The sequence below is a fragment of the Ailuropoda melanoleuca genome, chromosome 3 (genome assembly GCF_002007445.2).
Source record: "Ailuropoda melanoleuca isolate Jingjing chromosome 3, ASM200744v2, whole genome shotgun sequence".
Classification (NCBI taxonomy): Eukaryota; Metazoa; Chordata; class Mammalia; order Carnivora; family Ursidae; genus Ailuropoda; species Ailuropoda melanoleuca.
Window position 1 is genome coordinate 30332095 of NC_048220.1, and position 13601 is coordinate 30345695.

A 13601-nucleotide genomic window follows, 5' to 3' on the forward strand; every position below is an offset into this window, starting at 1 on the left:
AGGTTTTGTGAGCACCTGCATCTTTTGTGAGGCAGATTAAATTAGTTGGGCAAACCTCGTTAAGGATAAGACTAAGTGCATTACTGTTCAGGTAGTTTCCCACTGGAGCCACAAGGGGGCACCCTCCACTCTGCCATGGGCATCCATGGGCCAAGTGAAGACCCTGAAGGGGATGGTTGCTTGACCTGTTAGATAGTGAAGGGATGAGGAGAGAACTGTTACTTTCTTGGTAAAGTGGCCCAGTGGTGTGACTTTTGAGTTGGACCTCCGCCCTGGACTCTAGAGCCGGATTCCTCAAGGTGTGGTCCCCAATCTGGCAGCATTAGCATCACCTGGGAGCTGTTAGGCAAGCAAGTTATTGGACCCCATCCCAGACCAGCTGAATCAGAAGCTCTGGGGGCGGGACCCAGTGATTTCTGTTTTAACAGGCATCTTCCCTCTTATCCCCCAGCCCTACCCCAGGTGACTGTGATGCTGGCTCAAGCTTGAAAACCACGGCTTTCTAGTCCGGAACATCCTCTGGGGTATTGGCTGAGATGCAAAACCACGTTGCTATCTGATCTCGTCACACTTCTGCCAAGAGGTGAAATTTAAGAGCCCGGGTTCTTGATGCCTGACATCTTCTTTAGGTCCCTTACCTGAGAACACCTGAGGACACTGTGGTCTGTCTGCGTGAACGTGTGCAGTCCCTGGGCTCTGAGAGATAGGAGTGCGAAGAGAAGTGTCAGCCCTTATGAGCTTCCAATCACCTGTAGAACGTGGGACGGCCAAATCCAAGACCAAGAGAACCAAAGACCAAGGGGGCTCCGAAAGGTGTGGTTCTGACTGCGTGTGGAAACAGAATGGAAGCACACACATTGCAAAATTTCCCTGACCCCCCGCCATCCTTCCTTGCTTTTTCTATTCTCTCACCCCCAGCTGCTGCTACAGCCCCCTCCCCTTTTCCTTCCCACTCACTGCCTACCCTGGGTTTGCCCCAGTTTTCTCTTTTATTACTGCTAACCTCCCACCTCCTCCCTCTTGTCCTATTCCCCTCCACCCCATTCTGGTTTTGTTTTAGATCGCAAAAGTCCTGGGGATAGATTCAGCAAGGACAGAGACCCCAGAAGGCAGGTGGAAAGGAGAGAACAGAGCGGACAAGGACAGATTTCGGGTCAGGATAAAGACTGAGAACACCCGAGGGCACTGGACCAGCACTGCTCCTGTGTCTGTGCAGTGCAAGCCCGGGGCAGGGAGACGGCGCTGTGGGCTGCAGAGTGTGGCAGAAGCTCCTGACACCGTTGGATGTGAGCTAAGCCGTGGCAGGTGAGGGGGCTCTGGGTGTGTGGAGGGGAGGGAGGTGCCCTTCCAGCCCAGAGCAGGAAGGAGCCAGAGTGTGGGGGGGGCATGGTAGCCTGTGGGGGACAGAGGATATGATGCAGAGTTGTGGGAAGTGAGGCTGGATGGGTCCCCAGATGGAGGAGGTGACAGATAAAGTTGGAGTTGGTTCCTGAGCAGAGGAGAACTGTGCGTAAGAATGAATTATATCGGTACCGAGAAGGCATCATGTCCTGCAGGAGTCACGATTGAAATGCATGTGGTGGGAAGCAGGGCAGGTATGAAGCAGGCGGGCTCGGGGGGGCTGTGGTGGGCTAGAGCCCATGCCCACTCTGACGTGCGGAATTACTGGGGAATCAGAAGGCAGAACTCTGGGCTTCTTTCTCTTAATGTGAAGTTTCTTCATTTTTTAAAAGAGACTAGGTTTTTTTACAGTTGAGGTATAATGGACACACTGTTAGGTTAGTTTCGGGTGTACAAGATGGTGATTCCAGAAGTCTACATGATGCTGGGCTCCCCACAAGTGTAGCTCCCGTCTGTCACCATACAGTGCTGTTACCATTCCACTGACTGTGTTCCCTGTGCTATATCTTCCAGCCCCGTGGCTTATGTATTCCATAACCGGAAGCCTGTGTCTCCCACTCCCCGTCACCCATCTTCCTCACCACCCCCAGCTTCTTAACCTCTGACAACCATCTGTCTGTTCTCTGCATTATGGGTCTGTTCTGCTTGTTTTCATTGTTGTTGTTCATTTGTTTTGTTTTTTTAGATTCCACATATACGTGAAATCAGAAGGTATTTGTTTTTTTCTGACTTATGTCACTTAGCGTAATTTCCTCTAGGTCTGTCCATGTTGTTGCAGATGGCAAGGTCTCTTTTTTTATATGGCCGAGTACTATTCCAGTGTTTATACATCATATCTTCTTTAGCCGTTGCATCCATTGATGAACACTTGGTTTGCTTCCATATCTTGACTATTGTGAATAATGCTGCAGTAAAAAAGGGTGCATCTGTCTTTGCAAATTAGTGTTTTCATTTTCTTCGGGTGAATACCCAGTAGTGGAATTACTGGATAATATAATATTTCTATTTTTAACTTGTTAAGGACTTCGATACTGTTTTCCACAGTGGCTGCACCAGTTTTGTTACCACCAAGGCTGAACAAGGTTCATTTTTCTCCGCATCCTCACCAATACATACTTCGTGTGTTTTCAGTACTAGCCATTCTGACTGGTAGGAGGTGATAACTCACTGTGGCTTTGGTTTGCATTTTTCTGATGATGAGTTATCTTGAGCACATTTTCATGGACCTGTGGGCCATCTGGGGGTCTTCTTCGGCAAAATTTTTGTTCATATCTTCTGCTCATTTTTTTAAAAAAGGTTTTATTTATTTATTTGACAGAGAGAGACAGCCAGCGAGAGAGGGAACACAAGCAGGGGGAGTGGGAGAGGAAGAACCAGGCTCCCAGCGGAGGAGCCTGACACGGGGCTCGATCCCAGAACTCCGGGATCACGCCCTGAGCAGAAGGCAGATGCTTAACGATTGAGCCACCCAGGCGCCCCTTTCTGCCCATTTTTAATCAGGTTATCTTCATTTTAAAATATGGTAGCTCATGAAAATTTTTAAAATCTGGGCCTCTGGTTGGTCAGTTCTGACTTGGATTTTTTCTTTTTTTTTTTTTTTTTAGCCTAAAGGTTTTAGTCCTTTTTAAAAAAAGGTTTTTATATTTATTCATGTAATCTCTATACTCAACGTGGGGATCAAACTCACGACCCCCAGTCAAGAGTCACATGCTCTTCCAACCAAGCTAGCCAGGCACCCCTCTGACTTGGATTTTTTTTTCTGGCCTGGGGATTTCTACCATACTCTGAAAATACTAAAGCTAGTGTATCTTCTTAGTTTCCTCCTTCACTCTTTTCTATTAAACCCATTTATTACGAAAAACAAAAGAATAAGTATAACATTCACTGGACATCGGCTGTGTACTTTTAAATGCTTCACTTGGGTTATCCATTTAATCCTCACACAGCCCTGTAAGATTAGCTCCTCCTGTCTTCCAGATGAGCAAACTAAAGCTCAGAGAAGTAAAATCCCTGCCCCAGATCGCACAGCAAGCAGAGAAGCCAGGACTCCAGCCCAGGTGGTCACATTCCTGACTCATGCCTTTAGCCTGTGTGTAATATCCTTTCCTGTCTAGTCCAGTTACCATATTTCAGTCATGGTTTTCCCCCTTCCAAGCATGAGCGATATTCGTGAAGTTTTGTTTTACCTTCTTGTGTGAAAATACCAGTGTGCTTTTTCCTTGCCCACGTCCTGGTGTGGAATGTGAGTCTGTTCTGGTTGGTTTGACAAATATTTACTGAGTACTCGTGATGTGCCATGCAGTGTGCTGGGCACCAGTCATTGACCATCATGAAACCGTTTTATTTATTTTTTATTTTACTTGTTTTTTAAGTAAACTCTACCCCCACTGTGGGGCTGGAACTCCCGACCCACCCCGAGTTCCAGAGTTGCATGCTCCACCACCTGAGCTAGCCAGGGGCCCCCACGAAACTGTTTTAATAGGAAATGCTGACAGAAGCACAAAATCTCAACCTAATGTGAGATGTCATGTTGGAATAAAGGCATCCCCAGGATGTGGTGAGATCGCACACTGGAGTCCTGCATGTGGAGGAAGGGGTAGGTCAGGGATGACTTCCTGTGAGAAATGGCATGGGGGCTGAGTGTCAGAGAGCCCTGAGGGACAGCGTGGTTCAACGGGCCAGCACTGGAAGAGCCAGAGGGTGTAGGCAAGATGGGGAGCGTGGTGACCAGGCATCAGGTGGAGTCGGGGACCTCGGGGTTAGGTGTCCCCGAGAGGGCTGACAGAAAGGCTGGTGCTAGAGGTAGGTAGGCTAAGGGGCAGACCCCACAGAGAGAATAAAGACTGGTTTGCGAGTGAATGGATGAGATAAATCAACTGAAAGGCCGGAAGAGGGCATTGTGTGGGCTCAGCCTGGCACATGGAAGGACTGAGCCCTCATACTGGTGTGATAGTGTAAGCAGGCTGCTTCGCCTCTCTACTCCTCAGTTTCCTCATGCAAAGTAGAGTCCGTCACTCACACAGTTTGGCAAGTACTGTGTGACATGCCCATTCCAGGTCTGGGTCAGTGCCTGGCCAGGGCCATCGCTTAGACAGTGTGAGTTATTATCATGTGCTGAGGCTGCTGATTTTCCCCAGAGGGCCCGTCTGCACTCCGGTGAATCTAGCATTCCTGCAGGTTCATCATTCCGTCCAAGTGCTCCCAGCCTGGCCAGCAGCGTGCTCTCTACCAGGCAGCTGCACTGTCTGGAGCCGGGCACCGAGGAGCGCATCTGGTGGAAATCAGCATCCGTTCAGGAGGCATGACAGCGTCATTGGCTCCTGTGTGATGGATGGATACAGCTGCTGCCCCTGCGTCCCTTGCTCCCAAATAACACGGAGGCGGACAGTCTCCCAGCCAGCTAGGTAGCTCAAGTGGCCACATTCACCTTGGGGATTCCCAGGAAAAGAGAGAAACTCTAAAATGACTACAGTCGTGCTTTCCATATCTCTAGTCATTTTTGCTTCAGGATTTCAGCGGCTGGAGCCCGTGGGAGTTTTTCTCCAGGGTTTCTGTGCTGGCAGCTGCATACCTCGATTTTCAGATGGTGATGAGGGCCCTGGGAGGAAGGGACCTGAAAAGTGGAAGTCTGGCCTATTTTTTCTGAATGAAAGAATTTCTGTAACAGTGGGTCCCACATTTACCCGTGTGCCAGATTCCTCGCTGGAGTAGGAGACACACAGGGCTGCAAGTTCTGGAAGGGCAGGTGTGTGGCCAGACCCAGATACCTGTATCTTTATTCAGCTCCTTAGGACGTCTCACAGTGTGGTCCGCAGATCACCTGAGTCCAGTCACCTGGAGTGCTTGTTTAAAAATGCAGGTCTGGGGGTGCCTGGGTAGCGCAGTCGTTAGGCGTCTGCCTTCGGCTCAGGGCGTGATCCCGGCATTCCGGGATTGAGTCCCACATCGGGATCCTCCGCTGGGAGCCTGCTTCTTCCTCTCCCACTCCCCCTGCTTGTGTTCCCTCTCTCGCTGGCTGTCTATCTCTGTCAAATAAATAAATAAATAATCTTAAAAAAAAATCCCTGGGTGGCAAGGTCAGTTGAGTGTCTGACTCTTGGTTTCGGCTCAGATTGTCATCTCAGGGTGATTAGATTGAGCCCCATGACCTGCTGCGTGCTCAGTGGAGACTCTGCTTGAGATTCTCTCTCTTCCTCTGCCTCTCCCCCCTCCCGCATGCTTGAGCTCGCTCTCTCTTTGAAATAAATAAATCTTAAAAAAAATAAAATAAAAATACAGGTTCCTTGGCCTGACCTCAGACTCCTGAGATAGACAGCTCTAGGATTTTGAGGCCTTAAGTTTTTTAAATTGAAGTGTAATTGACACTCAACATTGTGTTAGTTTCATGATTCCACATTTGTATACATTGGGAAATGATCACCACAGCAATCCTAGTTAATATCTGTCTCCATACATAGTTAAAAGAATTTTTTTTTCTTGTGATGGGAACTTTGAAGATTTACTTTCTTAGCATCTTTCAGATTTGCAAACTGTAGTCATCATGAGGTACATGACATCCCGTTGCTTATTTTCTAACTGGAAGTCTCTGCCTCTTGCCTCCGCTCACCATTTCACCTGCCCCACCACCCTCCCTTCTGGCAACCACCGGTCTGTTCTCTGTATCTATGAGTTTTGTTTTTGTTTTGTTTTGTTTGTTCATTTGTTTTGTTTTGTTTAGATTCCCCATATAAGTGAGGTCGCACAGCATTTTCTTTCTGTCTGATTTATTTCACCCATCGATCGCTTCATTTTTAACAAGTGACCTAAACCTCAGGTCTTGAACACGTAGATGTTTGAGAACCACTGCATACATGATTCTGACACGTCATGACACGTGCAAAGCCACTGCTCTGCAACAGTCAAGCTTACATTTCCAATCTTGCGGACCCTAGAATTTTTTTTTCCCCTGACTCTACTAGACTTCCCTCAGCATTGAAGAGCAGTGTTGGCCGACAAAACACAAAGAAGCAAAGAAAGTAGAAAAGTGATGTAATCCGAAGCCATGTTGAGTCTGAGGCCAAGAAATTGTGATGGAAAAACACTAGGGCTCCTCACCTTGACTGTGACAAAGCTTTAGAGGGTGAAGTGCAATGTGTGAACCTTCTGAAGACTGTCGACACTACACAGTTCTTTGGCAGATGGGCTAGTTGTCATTAACAGCTTCCTCCTGGAGGACAAGCAGCTGCTTCTAGACCTAGGTGGGTTTGACTCCTCATGCAGTCTTGAGGCAGGATGGTGTTAGCAGAGAGATTGGGAGCTTGGATCCCAAAGGTCAGAGGCCTCAGCCCTGGCCTTAGCCTGCAGTGCCTGACCTCGAGGGAGCAGAGGGGAGCAGTCCACGTGTCTGTGCAGTGTTTCATGGCAGGCTCTGCTGCCAGCCGCACGGAGCCTTCACCCTTGTGTCCCCTCTCCTGGCGGTCAGTGGGAGCAGTGGGAGTCCCTGAAGAGCCAGTGCAGAGCCATTCTCTTGGAGCCTAGCCAGCCAGACAATGGGCACTCTGTTCCTATGTTTGCCAGCACCCAGGCAGTTAACCCAGAAACTGCCCTTGTGCCCTTCGGGGCAGGCAAATTTAAAAGCTCTCCTTTCAACTTTGGCTCCATGTCTCAGAGGCTGAGAAGATGCACTTTCCTCCCCCAAAGCCCAGTTTTTCCATACTCTTTGACCATGAGCTCTTCAAGGGGGTCTCTTTTCTTCTTCTGCAGCTGCTGATCCCTGCAGAATTTATAGATCTTCAGAAGAATTCCCCCAGGAGCTCTGGGGACAAGAACCACCCATGTCCACCCAGCAGTATGGACTGGGAACACTCACAGTGTCTCTCTCCCACCCGCATAAGAACCAGAGATCAAACAGCCATCCCAGAAGGCCAGAAACTGGAGGCATTCTTAAAATTTGTTTTTAATTTCATTGTATTAAACTTGGTGTCATTTCAAAAATTGAGAGAGCTTACCAAATTTATACAGTGTATCTCAGCAAGAGGAATAGAAGCAAAGCAAAAGCAAAGGAAGGGAAACAGATAAAACCAAGTAGAAGTTTTTGCATGAATTCCCTGGTATACTTATTAAAGAGAGCACACAGATTTGGTTCTGAGGTTTTTAGCAAGAAAAGAAGTGATCAGCCTAAACATAATTCAAATAGCCTCCAGCCCACCTTCTGCTTTATTAAAAAAAAAAAAAAAAGTCTATCTTTTAGGGAGCTTCTATGTGCCAGGCACTGTCCTAGGCCCCGAGTGTAGAGCCATATGAACAAAATTCAGTCCCTGTCTTTAAGGAACTTAAGCTCCACTTGAGGGAAATAAACAAAAGCTAGTAAACACTGAAATGTGACAGTATGTCAGGCGATAATAAATGCTAAAAGAAAAGTGAAACTGTGCAGGGACATACAGAGCCCAGGGGAGGGTACAGCCGTTTCAGACCAAACAGTGGGGAATGTCCTGTAGGGAGTAACACCAGCCACCGGCATGGATGTGGGGAAGAGTGTTTGGGGCACAGAGGGCAGCATGTGCAGACCACAAAGCAGGAGGGCAGTTGGTGTGTTTGAGAAACTTCCAGGACATCAGTAGGGCTCACGCACAGTGAGGGGCCAAGGGGGAGGCGGTAGGTGGTGTACGATGCCCTTGGGAATTGTGCAAACTGGCAGTCCCTGGGAAGAGGTGAGGTCAGCAGGAGAATGGCATCTTCCAGGCTACGTGAAGACTTTGATTCTTACCTGGAGTGAAATGAGCAGTATAGGGGAGTGTTGAACAGAAAGTTGGTATGCTTTCAAAAGACCACTCTGGCTGTTGTGTGAAAAATGGGCTGTAGAGGGTGTTGGCTAGCCTACTAGGGCAGGCCATAGCAAAATACCTTAGACCTGGTGGCTGGAACAACAGAAAAGAATTTTCTCACCATTCTGGAAGTCCGAGATCAAGATGTTGGTAGGTGTGGTTTTTTTCTGAGTGTCTCTCCACGTGTCCTCGATTGTCTCTGTGCACACACATCTCTGGGGTCTCTGTGTGTCCGCATGTCCTCCTCTTGTCGAGGATATCAGTTAGATTGGATCAGGTCCACACTAAAGGCCTCATGTTAACTTAATCTTCTCTATCAGAGCCCTATCTCCAAATACAGTCCTGTTCTAAGGTCCTGGGGTTAGACCTTCAACGCAGGAATTTGGGAAGAACACAATTCAGCCCATAATGGGGCAAAGGTAGAAGCAGGAAGACCCGTTTGAAAGCAAGGAAGAGCTGCCGTGGTGTGGAGCCGACTGATGGGTGTGGACATGAGAGAAGTGCTCCGATTCTGCAGATAGCGTAAAGGTACAATAGGGTTTGCCGCTGGATCAGATGGAGGGTGTGAAGAGAGAGAAGATTCAAGAATGGCTCCAGTTTGGGGGGGTTGGGCAGCTGGAAGCATGGGGTTGCATTTATTGAGATAGGGAAAGCTATCAGGAACAAGTGCAGGGAGAGGCTGAGGTCAAGGAATTGACCTCAGGTTGGGGCATGTTAAGTCTGAGGCATCCAGCCCCTCATCCTTTTTCTTAGGGTGGCAACAGAAAATTGAGAATTCTTGTTCTTTTCTCAGGCAATGCCATTCTGGTCTTCTGTCTCAAGTCTCTATGTTAAGACCACGCAGACTCTAGAGGCCTTGCCCCATGCCGCCGAGGAGTCCTTTTTCTTCCAGGCCCCTGATCCAATGACCTGCTGGCCTCTGCCCATAAATCTCTCTATATTCTCCCCTCAGACCATGTTTCCTTTCCCATAAAATGGATGATCCCTTGCAGCTGCAACCACTCATAAGATTTTCCATGTCCTTCCCATCTGTTCAAGACCATTCGTGAATGTGGCTTTAATGCAGCCGCCATTCATTTTTCCTTTATATCAGGCAACCAGACCAACCTTGTGTAAACCAAGCTAGGGCTTCTTTGTCCTCCTTCAGCTGCTTTTAAGGACACCCAACACAGCATAGGTGCAGGCCAGCTCAGGGACGTCTGTGCCACGGTGCTAGGTCACCCAGAAGTCTGGACTCTCTGTCCATGCTGCTTGATTCCAAACACACCATTTCCAACAGCAGGACTGCTGCTGGTCCCACCCAACTTGATGACCTGATGGATCTGACGGAACCAAGCTCTTCAGAGGCACTTGCAGACACATAATCACTTTGTTCCTGGTGGTCAAGCATTCTGTCTCTACCAGGGTCAGTAACACATTACATTGTTTCTCCAAAGCTGTATGCTTGTCTGCTGTAGATTGTCTTGCTCTAGAATCCCTGGGCTGCATCATGATTCTTCCATGGGGTCATTCCAAAATTTGTCTTTTACTTTAAAGGGGATGTTCTGGCACATTTCTGACCACTGGACCCCTGAAAACCTCCCAGGGGCATGGCTGGTCCCTGAACCCTCAGAACATTCTTGCCCCACCCTGTGGGCTGCACTCGTCTTACCGAGGCTTCTAGTGTTTGGCTCTCTCTTCCTCATCTTGTCTAATCAGCCTGATGGATCAGTGTGATGTTCTGTGGGGTGTCCGGGGATCCAGCTGTCTGAAGTGCATGTGACAGAAGGTGGGAGAGTTAAAAGAGCATGGGAGCAGAACTATCATTGTGGTCAGTTTCATGATAATGGCAACTGTTTCTGATCCTCTTTTCTAATGAGAATAAAACACATTCGCCACAGCAGGACCACCTGCTGTGTACCTCCGGCCTTATTGATCTTGTGTGATGCAGACGGCCCCTCCACTGCAGCCTTGCGGCCAGGGCTGCTACTAGGGTGAGTAACGGTCATGCTCCAGAGCCATCTGGTTTCCCTTTACCGTCTTTCAGAATAAAGCACCGTGTTCCCCGTGGGCCATCACTTTCTCCAGGCCTCTGAGCACTGTTGGATTTGTTGTCAGTTGCTATGGACAAATTTTTCAAAACTTGGTGACTTAGAACAACAAATATATGTTATGTCACACTGTCAGTGGGTCCAGTTGGAAGTGGCTTAGCTGAATGCTTCTGGCTTAGGGACTCTCATGAGGTTGTCATCAAGGTGTCAGCCAGGGGTTGTATCAACTGAAGCCTTGATGGGGGTCTGGAGGGCGTGCTTCCAAGAAGGCTCTCTCATGCAGCTGGCACATGGTGCTGGCTGGGATGCCTCCGTTCTCCTCCACATGGCCTCTCATCCTCCAGGACATTTCTTCTCCATGTGGCTTCTCCTGCAAGACATCTGAACTTCTTTACATGGTGGCTGGACTCTGTGAGAGAAAGACTAGCCTCAGAAAGCCCAAGCCTTAAGCTGATCTCCTCAGGAAAGTGCTGTCCCATAACTTCTGCCATGTTCTTCATGGTAGGAGTGAGTCCCTGCGCCTTTACTCAGTGGGGAGGGATCACATAACATGAGTACCAGGAGGCACGGGGCCATGTTGAAGGCTGTCTGCCATTACTACCCTAACAGCAAGTTTGCCTCAACCTCTGGGCTCCTTCAGATGTTAAATGCCATGTCCCAAGAATGCACCTCCAAGTCAAAGCATTTTGAGTCTTACATTCTTGCCCCTTGATCACGAACTCTCAAATCTAATCCCTGAGGTCCTTCTCTAGCGGCAGGTGATACATGCTAGCTAATTCTTAGCTCTCATTGTATAGTTACTTTCCTCCCTGATCAAGCCCAGCATGTCTTGGAGTTTCATCCTAGTTATCAGAAAGTGAGGGCAGCTCCTTGAGGTCTTGCTGGGGAGAAGCCTCTCCAGCACCATCCAGCACTGGGATGTGCTAACTCTAACTAGGAAGAGGTGGGCTACCTCTGTAGAGGCACCTCATGGAGGAGGGAGGCATCCTCCTGGATGTGAGCGAGCCCAGAGCATCTATCCGATGTCTCCATCCTACATTTCAGGGCCAAGGTTTTCCAGCCAGGGCTTTGACCTCAGCATAACAGCTAGTCTGGATTGAACTTGTGCATGTCTCCTCAGCTCTGAAACTCCCAACAATTCAGTTCTGCTTGGGTTCCTCAGCTCTGTTAGCTTTTCTCCTGCAGGAAATAAGGGCCTCTTTGTCAACTCCCAGCTAAGCCCTCTGGCTGTCATACTTAGCCTTTAACTGTTTGTTTAACTGTTTATTAATGACCCTCAGTTTCTCCCTCCCGGCAGAGCTTCAAGACAGTTTAGCAAGAATCAGCGAACTCTGCTGCCCTTGTAGACATCACCCAGACTGCTCCCCAATGTCATTCAAATGCCTGATTCTTCCCCCCATCAGGCTGTTTCCTTGCACCAGGACGCGGGCCCAGGCCACCATGCTTGCCCAGGCCACCACCAGTGAAACTGCAATGAGGTTGCCACCTGTACCAGGGACTATGGACCCCATGATCTACTCAGGATGGCGTCGTCTTTGGCTTCCTGGTGAGTGAGGCAGCCCCCCATCTCTCTGCCTGCTTTTTCCAACCATTCCTGGGCTCATTTGGATTCTCTGAGAAGCAGATGCCAAGACGTGATGAAGTTCACAAGATTTATTTGTGGCACGGGGTGGGAGCAGGATTGGGCAGGGCGAGCCTTCAGACTGTTCTGTCGGTCTGAGATCTGTTTAAAGAGACCTAGGGAAGGAAGATGGTCATGAAGAGTCTGACTGCAGAGTGGTTCTAAGAAAGTTTCAGGGGCCCGTGGAGAGTGCTTGAGCCAGAGTTAGAGGCGTCATGCACTAGGACCCCACTGTGCACAGTCCTTGCTGGGAGCAGTTCTGGAAAGCGTTTGCCTGGGCACAGACATGTGGAAGGGCTAGGGGGCTGTCGGTCATCTACACACCCCACCCTCCACGGCTTCTTGCAGCAGCGTGAGAGCCGAGCAGCCTTTTCCTGGTCTCACAGTCTGAGGGTGCCCTGACTACTAAGAACTCTGGTCGACTGAGCCTAGCGAGAATATGTAAATGCCCCAAACCTCTAAGTATCTGAATTGGAGGCCCCCTTCTGCCCTAGAAGCTCAGCCAAATGCCCCTCCTGGGCTGCCTACCCTCCTACCCCACCCCCACCCTCCTCACTGGCCCTCGGCGGAGGCCTGGTCTCAGGGATGCAGACTGGTAGGACTCAGGATTGTGACTTGTACTGATAGGTGATGGGATCTCAGCTGTGCTCCCACCCTGGCTTCATGGACTGAACTTCTAATGACGGGAGCCATTCCTCAGTCCAAAACGCAGTCCTTTCCAGGCTTCTCCTTTTACACTATGCTCCCCCTGCCCATCCCCATCCTGCCCTCACTTTCTAAGAGTGAAATGATTAAATCTCAAGTGCTCCCAGATGAACTCATTTTCCTGGGCCTTTCCTCAATCCCAGGAAAAACCCTGAGCAGGAGGACTAGACTGGCCATGCATAAGAGGAGGTGGGCAAAGTGAGGAGGAGTGGTTAAGGGGGCAGATGGGAAGCCCCGATCATGAAAAAAAGGTATTGTGTAATAGACTACTATTCTTTGCTGGGAAGGTGCAAGCAGTTCTTTTTTTTTTTTTTTTTTTTAATGTGGTATATGGCCTCTTGGCCTGCCTCCAGGTATTCAAGGAAGAGATCTTCGTGTCTTTGAGGCAAGAAAATAACCCTTAATGTCATGCAGTGGGTGGGCTAGGAAAAGGAAAAAATCAGGCAGTGTTTATGTCCCCTAGGGTGCCTCTAGCAGGTGTTGGGGACAGAGGGGGACATCAGAACCAGCTCACTCTCCCTAAGCACTTTACCGTTGTAGCCTCTTCAGGGTAAAAAACTGTCCCAGTCCAAACCTCTGGAGGAAAGCGATACCCCCTTTCCCTTGCCCTGCAGCCTCGCAGGACAGAACACCTTGTTCTTCCTGGAGGGCAAGCTGCTGTGACTGTTCTCTTCCATGGTCAGGCTCGTGGCCTGCCCTTGTTTCTAGCAGCAGGACAAAGAGCCAATGCAGAATGACCTAGGCTGGGGGTTGGCTTTTGAGCAGGGGTTCTTCACAGACCTTGCAAGGGAGTAAGGGTAGGGATGTGGGTCTCAAGGGGACTAACCTCAAAGTGGAGCCACTTCTGGGTGGTGAGGAGGATGGGAGGACCACACTCCGCCACGTGCCCCAGATAGACCTGAAGCTAGCTGCCAAGTGTCACTGGGCCTTGGCTTCTAAAATCAGCTAGCAGATAGTTGATAGATAGATATACAGAGAGATAGATAGCACCTCCTTCATATGCTTGTTTTGAGGTTTGAGGGGAGTAAGGTATGCAGAGTG

The 13601-nt window shown here is 49.2% G+C and overlaps 1 long non-coding RNA gene across 1 annotated transcript in view; it reads left to right on the forward strand.

Moving 5' to 3' along the window:
• The first annotated feature begins 453 nt into the window (after positions 1 to 453).
• The window catches only part of LOC109489088, a 39382-nt gene continuing 26234 nt past the window's right edge, over positions 454 to 13601 (forward strand). The window contains exons 1-4 of the long non-coding RNA XR_002142034.2: positions 454 to 524; positions 630 to 813; positions 1061 to 1305; positions 11638 to 11780. This is a non-coding gene — a long non-coding RNA (uncharacterized LOC109489088). The remainder of the gene's footprint in view (positions 525 to 629; positions 814 to 1060; positions 1306 to 11637; positions 11781 to 13601) is intronic.